Below are 10,641 nucleotides of genomic sequence, written 5' to 3'. Positions count from 1 at the left end.
AGTAATACCCTCTTGTTTCTTTAGGATACCCCACAAATAAGCATTTGTCAGATTTGGGCTCAAGCTTAGTTGAAACTTGTCATTTCACATAAACTTCGCAACCCCAAATCTTCATGTAAGACATATGTGGTTTCTTACCACTCCATATCTCATATGGTGTCTTCTCAACCTTTTTGGATGGAACACGGTTAAGTGTGTAAGGTGTTTTCAATAGTGCATGTCCCCAAAAGGAGTTTGGAAGATCGGCGTGACTCATCATGGATCAGACCATGTCTAACAGGGTTCGATTTCTCCTCTCAGATACACCATTCCATTGGGGTGTTCCAGGAGGAGTAAGTTGGGATAGGATCCCACACTCTTTCAGATGGTCATCAAACTCTAGGCTTAAATACTCACCACCTCGATCTGATCGAAGAGTTTTAATATTCTTACCTAGTTGGTTTTGTACTTCATTCTTGAATTCCTTGAACTTTTCAAAGGACTCTGATTTGTGTTTCATTAAATATACATAACCATATCTACTGAAATCATCAGTGAATGTGATGAAGTACTGAAAACTTCCTCGGGCTGGTATGTTCAGTGGTCCACATACATCAGTATGTATGAGGGCCAAAAGATCATCAGCTTTTTCACCTTTTCCTGTGAATGGAGATTTTGTCATCTTCCAAGTACTTTGGGCAGTTTCTCTTCCAGTGTCCGGTCTTACCGCAATGGAAGCAGGTGTCTGCCTTTGCTATGCCTCCACTAGGCTTCAAAACAACAGTTGGTCTGGGTTTGGCAACTTCCTTGCCCTTCCCTTTATCACCCTGCTTGGTGGGCCTTTTGTTCTGTCTCTTTCCATTTCTGATCATCAGAATGGATTTTGCTTTTGTCTTCAGATTCTGCTCAGCAATTATTAACACGGCTAGCAGTTCAGGAAGAGATTTGTCCATATCATTCATATTGAAATTTAGGATAAATTGACTGAATCCATCTGGCAACGATTGCCAGATCAAATCAGCTGCAAGTTCATTTCCGAGGGGAAAACCCAACCTTTCAAGGTTTTCCATATACCCAATCATCTTGAGCACATGGGGACCTACAAGGGCTCCCTCAGCTAACTTGCCTTGAAAAAGGGCTTTTGAAACTTCAAGCCTTTCATGCCTTGCTTGCTATTGATAGAGCATCTTCATGTGTTCGATCATATCAAACGTTGTCATGTTCTCATGTTGCTTTTGCAAGTCTGAGTTCATGACATCCAGCATGAGACAAGCAGTTTCATTGGCATCATCGACATGCTTCTTATAAGCATCTCTTTCTGCCTTAGGTGCAGAACTAGGAGGTTCCTCTTCAGGAACAGGTGTCTCCAAGACATACAGCTTTCTATTATGTTTGAGGATAATCCTCAGGTTTCGGTGCCAATCTAGAAAATTTGTCCCAGACAATTTATCTTTGTCAAGTATTGATCGCAAGAAGTTTGTTAGAGGTTTTTGTTGAGATTAATGAAAATATAAGTATCATTGACATATTTAATTAGGTCTTTAATTAAATATGCTCCCACTATTTTACTCAAAACAAATGACTCTCATCATTTGATTCGGAAAATCCCGTTGGAAGATTTTCTAGTGGGTCGAGATCCATATTTCACTTCGTTCTAAGTCCGCGTAGGCGGATTACACAAAACTAGGTTATTTAGGTAGGAACTCCTTCCAATTGTATCTCATACAACTCTCGAAAATTTGAGTTGGGTGAATAACTCCTTATTCCAATCCATCATATGGATCATTCCCAACTCTTGCTTCTAAATATATATATATAAGAAAATTATAATTAAGTTTGACTCATCGTTTTAGCAGTTGGATATTACAATTATCCCATCGCACCTTAACTAATACAAAACATGCACCTCGCGTAGGCGAAACCTACATTATTCGATACCAGTCTTGATGAGTGCTAAAACTTGGAAAGCAAACATATATAATATTCTCATAATTTGTTTAGTTAAGTTTGACCCATTGTTTTAACAGTTGGATATTACAATTATCCCATCGCACCTTACTAATATAGAACATGCACCTCGCGTAGGCGAAACCTACATTATCCGATACTAGTCTTGATGAGTGCTAAAACTTGGAAAGCATAAACTTAATATTTAATTTGAGGGAATTGCAATTATTCTGATCTCACCGGCTTATTTATCATATAAATCGTCTCTCACATGCATTAACATACAATCACATGCATCAACATACATACACATGCATCAACATACATAATGAAACAGTTATGGCCCCTAGCGTAATTGTTCTCCCAAGCCAATGAAAGAACCTAAGCTAACCTAATAGCGATCTAAACTTCTCCAAGCAAGATCTTCAAGGTTGTCCTCCTTTGATATTGAATTCTTCTCTTTCTTCATAACATTTTCCTCCTTTGATATTGAATTCTTCTCTTTCTTCATAACATTACATTACAGAAGAAACTCGTCTTTCATACGAGGGAGTAAGATGAGAAAAGAAGTTACATTAAGAGATTAAAAGGAGAGGCACGACTCGCAGGTCGTATTTTAAAACCCAAAACAAAATAAAGGATAACTAAGGCCATAACTGATCACCACAAGGCAATAATAATAAACACATTATTATTATTAATTTTAATTCCTTTAATTTATTAAAACCAAATTAAATTTCGGTGACCGATCATACTATGCAGAGTTAGCCGGGGGTTCCGCTGCCCGGTCAACAGACGGGGGTCAAGGGAACAGCACCCCTTGCGGGGTTGGAGGGGCAGCACCCCTGTCCAAAAAATTTTAATGAACAACTCATTTGAAATGGACATTGTTTTGCATCAACACAACCCTTGCGCAATCACAAAACAGAAACCCCGAGAATTCTGACTCTGTGAGTGTGACGACCGTCACAAGCATGTTACGACCGTCACAGGCCCATGAGGAACGTCACGCGGCCAAAAACAGAAACGCCTAGAATTTTGGATCTGTGAGTGTGACGACCGTCACAAAGAACGTGACGACCGTCACGTCCAGCTTGTCACGATCGTCACAAGTCCATGACGATCGTCACGCGGTCAAAAACCAGTGCTTTGAAACAGTCAATAGACGTGTTCCAATAAGCCCTAAATTCACAACCCCTTGACGGCACAACCCTTGCGCCGTCACCAACCCTAATGCGCCAATTTCATACCGTCAAACACACCTCGGTTGTTGATTCAGTATGATTGATCAACAGGTCATTGCTTCACCATACTAATGTCGGATTCCGAAGCAAATGACCATTGATCGCTCAAAGGAAAACAACCATTTAGTGTTTGAATGAACGAAACAGAAATAGTATATCACGTATATCGTACTTTGCATTAGGATTACTTATATCATATATAAGTTGATCGGTCTCAATTGCGTAACCTATGGACGATCGATGTATCGCTGCTTCACCATACTAATGTCGGTTCCGAAGCATAGTCAACATCAATCATCCAACTCGTACACTCATGATGCCAAATTTAATTTCTCGTTCAATTAATTGATTCATTTTGTCTTTTAATCATATTAATACAGAAAATAAACAGCTATCCGATCCATGGTTTCGTAAGTGGCTCTGATACCACTGAAGGAGAATTACTGTCCAAAACGCAGCGGAAATTAAAATTTTTCTCCTTTAGAGATCCTTACGAATGGTCATGATCAATGATAGAATATTTACCTCTTGTGACGATTGAAACCTTTGGTGCAGATCTCTTGTGACGATCAAAACCTTTGATGCAGATCCACGAAGCGATCACGAATGTTGAACGATGACAACGTCTCTACTCAGTCCACACGAACGGATTCCTTCAATCTCAGTGCTAGCTGGTACGAATGAAGGCTTTGAGTGTGTGTGTGTGTGTGTGTGTGGGTGTGTGTGTGAGAGAGAGAGAGTGAGAGAGAGAGAGAGAGAGAGAGAGAGAGAGAAAACGAAAATAATGCAACCGCACTGAATGCTTTTGCACAAGGGTTCTATTTATAGAACCACTTGTGTGGGCTTCAAGCTAAAAAGCCCACTTAAGCGTATTTTGGCCCATATCTTATAATATGCCCAAAATCACTTAAGCCCATGGTACCTTACCATATTTCGTATTCTACTCAAGTACACCGTACCTTACGATGTTCTATAATTCACTTAAGGGCACCGTACCTTACGGTATTCCTTAGTTACTCTATCTCTCATCAATCCGTCCTTTGTGTGTGACCTTGTAGGTTTTCATGACGTTGGCAATTATATTAGATCACGCATTTAACATAATAAACAGTGAGCGGTATCTAGCAACACATCACTGCTACCCAAGACACGAAAATGTCATGTGATCTGACAAAACCTTCTGTGATAATACTTATGTGTATAATTACCCTTTTGCCCTTATGTCTATATTGAACACAAGGCATAGACCGTGTCATCCTTGTCCAGTTCAATATTGGGCCCATAGACATTTATCCTGTTATGCAGGATGGGCAAATTCCATCTAGGTCACTCATGTCCCTCAGCATGCTTCGTGGAGTACCCATCAACTGTCTTTATGGTTATCCATTTACGGACAACGTTGGATCAGCAATAAAGCACTCGACTCTACATCTAGGATCCATAGTGGTTTCAGGTCGAAGAGTGGTATACACTATTATCACCATGAGAATAACTTATGACACTTTGCATAACTTTCTATATAGTATTCTCATAGCGGGTCAATTCGGTATAAATATTACTCCTAATATTCATACCTATGTTTAAGACTTGATAACTCTTTATCCATGATCCATGAGATGTGATCATCAGTCTACAAACATAATAGTCTTAATGCTTTAATGTTATCCCACTTCACACTAAAGCTCGACTACGGATACTTTAAGAATAGTGTCCTTATGTTTAATGTGTTCTCATGATTAAGTCGCACTTAATACATTAAACGGACTATCTATTCCAGGGACTTTATTAATCAACCATAATAAAGAAAATGCCTTTTATTATTAATAAATAATTCGATACAAGTACCAAAAGTATTGGCCTCTAGGGCTTACACCAACATGATGTGCATCTGCATGAGTGATGGTATGTGCTTATGAGTGTGAAAAAAAAAGTGGAAACTAAACAAAACATTGCCATTTTTTTTTTGAAAAACTGCAAAAATAGAAAGACAGGGAACGAAATATTTGAATGCAAAAAGACGTCCTTTATTTATGATAAAAAATGCAAGTGTCACATAGATGAGCCCTACAATGAGTCATTACACCCTGGCGGAACGTAAGACTTGGATATGCATGAATAAACAAAGAAAATTACTCCTCCAGACAAGTGGCTTGGACAATCTCCTCAGAAGACCAATTGTTGAGACTTCACCCGGGATCCTTGGACGCACCCAGTTATCGATGTCGCAATCACTATCCCCATCTTCATTGTTCTCCTTCAACCATGTTAACGTTGGCTCCATCATGCTAGGGCATGGGATTGTTGACGACATTAGGAGCTGGTGCAAAGTTAACGGCCTTTGAATCAATGAGGTTCTGAACTATGTGCTTAAAAGCTTTGCAGTTCTCAATATTATGGCCAGGTGCCCCAGAGTGGAAGCTACACCTAGCGTTGGCGTCATAACCCACCGGAAGCCTACCAACGGGAGGAGCCAGAGTGCGCAACTGCACAAGTTGTAGTTGTTGAAGACTAGAAAGTAACTGAGCGTACGACATTGGAAGGGTGTCGAAACGCCGGTCCATAGTCCTTGGCCTCGGTTGATAGGCGGGTCTATTACCCGGTTGTTGTGGTTGGTACTAAGTTGGTTGACGTTGTGGTTGTTGTTGTTGTAGTGGTGCTGCAGCTGGAATGGTCACAGCCGCAACATACGGTTGCTGATGATAGTTCTAAAAGTTATTCCTATGGTTATCCCTGTTCTAATAAGAAGATATGGCACTTGCATCCCCTTCTCTCCTCTTCTGTCCCTGAATGAACGGCTTCTTCACCCCTGATGAGGATCCATCTCCACTCTGGGTCTTGTATGTCCTCAGGTAATTCTCCACCCTCTCTCCGGTAGAGACTACATCAGCAAAATTGGAGGCATTGCAACCCACTAGGCGCTCCAAATAAGGTCCTGGAAGAGTGTTCATGAACATGTTAGCCATTTCCTTCTCCAACATAGGAGGTTGAACACGGGAAGTTGTTTCTCTCCAGCGTTGAGCGTATTCTCTGAAGCACTCATTGCTTTTAAGAGACAGATTTTGAAGTTGAGTTCTGTCCGGAGCCATGTCTGGATTATACTGATACTGCTTCACGAAAGCCTCAGCCAAATCCCTCCAGGAACGGATGTGGGCTCTGTCCAGCCTCGTATACCATTCCAGGGATTCCCCAGCTAGGCTGTTCTGGAAAAAGTACAAAGCAACTTTTCGTCATCGGAGTATGCAACCATTTTACGGAAATAGGCTTGCACATGGGTGTTCGGGCAAGAGTTGCCATTGTATTTGTCAAATATCGGGACCTTGAATTTCGGTGGCACTCTCACACCTGGGACCAGCCCCAAGTCAGCAACATCTACTCCCAGAGGATTCTGTCCTTCCACTGCCTTCAACCTCTCTTCCAATCTTCTAAACATGGGGTCCACACCATGACCCATACCAAAGTCTTCCTGCAGCAGGGGGAACTGATCGTCCTGATCATCATGAACAGGCTGTTGACCGGAGGTGACATGTAGGATTGGGATAGGCCCCGGTCCATCGGGTCTATTAGCCTCTCCAGCTGGAGGATCAGTCACCATCTCTGGTTGAGCAGGGGGATTCCTCTGTATCATCTGCCTGAGCTCTTGTTGTCCCTGAGCCACCCCTTGAACCACATCCATGAATTGATTCATGCGGATTTTCATCTCGGCGAACTCTGCCTGTAGGCTTTCCATTACTCTCTGTTGGTTTCTGCAGGTACCGTACCGGTGAATGCCTGGGTCAGCTATCCTACTGATGGAACACCAAACAAACTGAGAACACTGTGGCGGTACCTGTTATGCAAGACATGCTAATGAATATGTAAATGCAATGACATGTTTATCAATTCCAAAGGTATTCTACCCCCTTGATTCCAGTCTCTCAATAGATAAACGATGTAAAAAAAAGACTAAGCCGTTGATGAGAACCAAGAAAATTCCGACTAGAATCAAGTAGGAGATATAAACCCCACAGAAATGGATAAACATGTGTGAATGATTATGAATGCAAAATGATGTGATGCAAAATGATGTGAATGCAGTGCAGTGGCATGGGAATCAGGATCGCTGTATTTGCTTGAACATCTGTCAGGTTGCACTGTCTGGAGAGAAATTAAGAGCACACCAAACAAAGGTCATGGGATGGATCATGTTATCCTTAATATCAACCACCCATTTTGGTGGATTATGGTTTACACCTTATCAACACCCAAGTTTCATTGATATTAAGGATACCTGATCGGATCAACCATGAATCAAGGGTTTGTTGCAAGTCACGAGCATGGAGTTTAGGTTAAGAACCACCCAAAAGGAGTGTACTAAGGTTTAAACCTGCCAAACATGTTCTACAAAAGGTTCCCATAGTCATAATCCCATCTTTCGGATATTATCGGAGGAACGACTACTCATATTCCAAAAATATTCTCAAGAGAGACTCTTATGAGTGTAGTATTGCGTAACAATCGTATCAAATCTTACACTTGAATGACTTTCGCACTACGTCCTACGAATAGGCCAAGATGGGTTTGGTAAACTAAGGTTTATGTTGGAAAAAGTAATGTCTAACCACAACTTACTTGTGTGACATTATTGATCTCAACATGACCTCCACCAAGTGAATGGGCTTGCAAGTCAACTTGCTAAGGAATTACTCCACACAAGTCGACAAGACTATGCCATTCTCCTATCCTAAATGCACTCGAGTTTGGGTATAGAACTCATCTCACAAAGATCACCAAGCAGCCATAGCCAGCCAACGGATACAACAATGATATGTACACAATGCAATAAGGTAAAGCAGGTAAATAAATAACTGTACAAAAGAATAAACACCCAATAAACAACCTACAAAAGCTAGGAGGGACTCGCTTAGGGAAACCGGGTCCCCAGTGGAGTTGCCAGCTGTCGCAACCTGAAAAATACAGTGTGCGAAAAACAACCGGCGAAAGAAAATGACAGAAGAGTCGCCACCGTGCGTTATTTATCCCAAAGGAGGGAAAGGAAACGCTCGAAGTTAACCTGAAAAGAGGAAAGGAAAAGACAAGGTCTCGCAACCAAATCTTGGGTTCGCGAGTCGGTTATGCGAAGGGAAGGTATTAGCACCCCTACACATCCGTAGTACTCTACGGGATCCACTTTTGTAGTTCTTGTCTAAAGGGTGTGAGTTTATCTTGTGTTGTTTACTAAAAAAAAGGGTTAAATGAAAATGACTCGCGCGGATGTCGCATCCACTGCATACGTATCTCATCTGAATATGAGAATCAGAGTCTTCGTAGCTCGTCTGACCTATGGGTTGGGGGATGTGTGCTCCCTAAGACATCGCGTCTTATGCCTACGTATCTCATCTGGAATGAGAATCAGAGCAAGCCGTAGTTCGGCTAACTACGGGGTTATGGATTGGGTTTTGGACGAACGATGTTACTACGCAATCTACCGGATGCTCGACCTTTGGAGACTTACTCGCCTGTAGTAGAAGGAGTAAACGTGTTCTTAGGAGAAGAAAAATCAATGAAGGGTTAAGGTTTGGGATGCTCATGCAAAAGGGCAATCCTTGACGAAGGAACCGCGCTACCTGTGGGGATACGAACACATACAAAACAAACATGTATAAAGTAAATGAGCCAACAAGGCAATCAGAATAAATCTCCCAAATGGTATCCCACAAGCAAAGTGGAATATCCAGCGAGCTATCCCTGCAAAAGTCATGTGAGCCTTCACAAAAACTCAACAAAAGGGTTAGTGAAACACGATAAGGGTTAAGCATTCAAGGCATTATTTATACATTCATACATAATTATGAACCCGTGGGCAAAAACCTAATGAAATTCATCCATCATACCTCATACATTCAGATGATCCAAATTAAGAGCATAAAGGTAATGGGAATAAGGGCAAACCTGATTGGAGAGCTTGATTGAAATTGAGTTGCACCCGTGAGGTTTACAAAACAATCTCTAGGGTTTATGTGAGCCAGAGGTGATTCTGTGCAGTTGAGTTCCCTTCAGGGTTTGGAGGCTGCTCTGAGTTCTCTGTTACCTCTTCTCTCACTATCTTTTTCCTCCAGCCAGGGTAATAGGAATAGAATGAAATTTTCTTTCACTGAAACTCTGAATTTATAACCTGATTTTTGTGGACCTGTGGGCTCAGATGAGAGAGGCCCAAGTCCAAGATTTTATTTATTTATTTATTTATTTATTTATTTATTTATTTATTTATTTATTTATTTATTTATTATTATTATTATTATTATTATTATTTTCGTTTTTTTCCGTTTTTTTTTTCAAAACACGTGGGCTTCGCCCAGCGAGCATGACAGCTCATGAACAAACCTTCGCTCCTTCAAGATTAACGTTTTGACTGACGAATAGACCCCTGTTGGAAGTAACTCAAGTCTTTCCCTTGTGTTGACTGATCATCTAAATAGAGCCCACAAAGTGTCCTGGATGATGTTCAAGCTTCTTGGAGCTAATCCCGATTGCCATGATGAAATGCAAATGCTAAATGACCTAAAAATGAAGGCTTCAAAAAGCTTCTTGGTAGATTCCATCACTAGAGAGACTACTTGATTGAGATCATCAAGGATTCCACGGAACACTGAATGGTATTAGGTGCTATCCTACAAATATTGGATTTAGCATTTTGATTTTCAAGCACAACAACTTGATATTCACATTAGACTAAGACTTCCCCTTATAGTGTTGTCATCATCAAAATTATATAGGTCAACTGATTGTTGTAGTCATTATACCTGCAAACACATAGCTCCACATTCTTCCCATTTTTGGTGATGACAACACATTCCTCAGGAAGATGGACAAACAAGAAATAAGTAGTAACAATTTGGAGTGGTTAAAATTCTCATGATAAATATAAAAAGTATAAAACACTTCATTATTTTAATAAGGGAATTAAAATGTAATATGAAATTGCTAGAATCATAAAAAGCAACATATAAGGCAAAACAACTATGGGAGGACTACTCAAAATCATAATTAGATACTCCAGAAGGATACTGAGGTCCATTTTGAGTTGATCTACCTGTTTGTCTTCTTCTTCCTCTTAATGGTAGCGTTGGAAGAGCTTCTTTAGAAGTAGTCTCTGGGATTTCATAATCAAACTCTTCCAAAATTAAAGGCTCTCTTGTTGAGGTTGATCTTCTTGACTTAAGGATTCTTCTTTTTTCTTGGGAGGCTCGTGAGTCAGCATAATTTTTCTCATTTTCCCTATTGCATGAGACGAATATCTAGGAGCAACATATATTTTGGTTAGTTTACTAAATTTATGTTTCCTCGGGACAAGTATATTTGCTACCATATAATGCATGAGATGAATATCTAGGAGGACTTTGCTCACCTTGAAGGGAGAAAGAACACAAGAGTTTAGTTTTTCTAGGAAAGAGATAGAATCAAGGATATAACACATAATCCAAAATCAAATAAA

The sequence above is a fragment of the Lathyrus oleraceus genome, chromosome 1, assembly GCF_024323335.1.
Source record: "Lathyrus oleraceus cultivar Zhongwan6 chromosome 1, CAAS_Psat_ZW6_1.0, whole genome shotgun sequence".
NCBI lineage: Eukaryota > Viridiplantae > Streptophyta > Magnoliopsida > Fabales > Fabaceae > Lathyrus > Lathyrus oleraceus.
The sequence above is the reverse complement of the archived record's forward strand: the minus strand, read 5'-3'. Positions refer to the sequence as shown.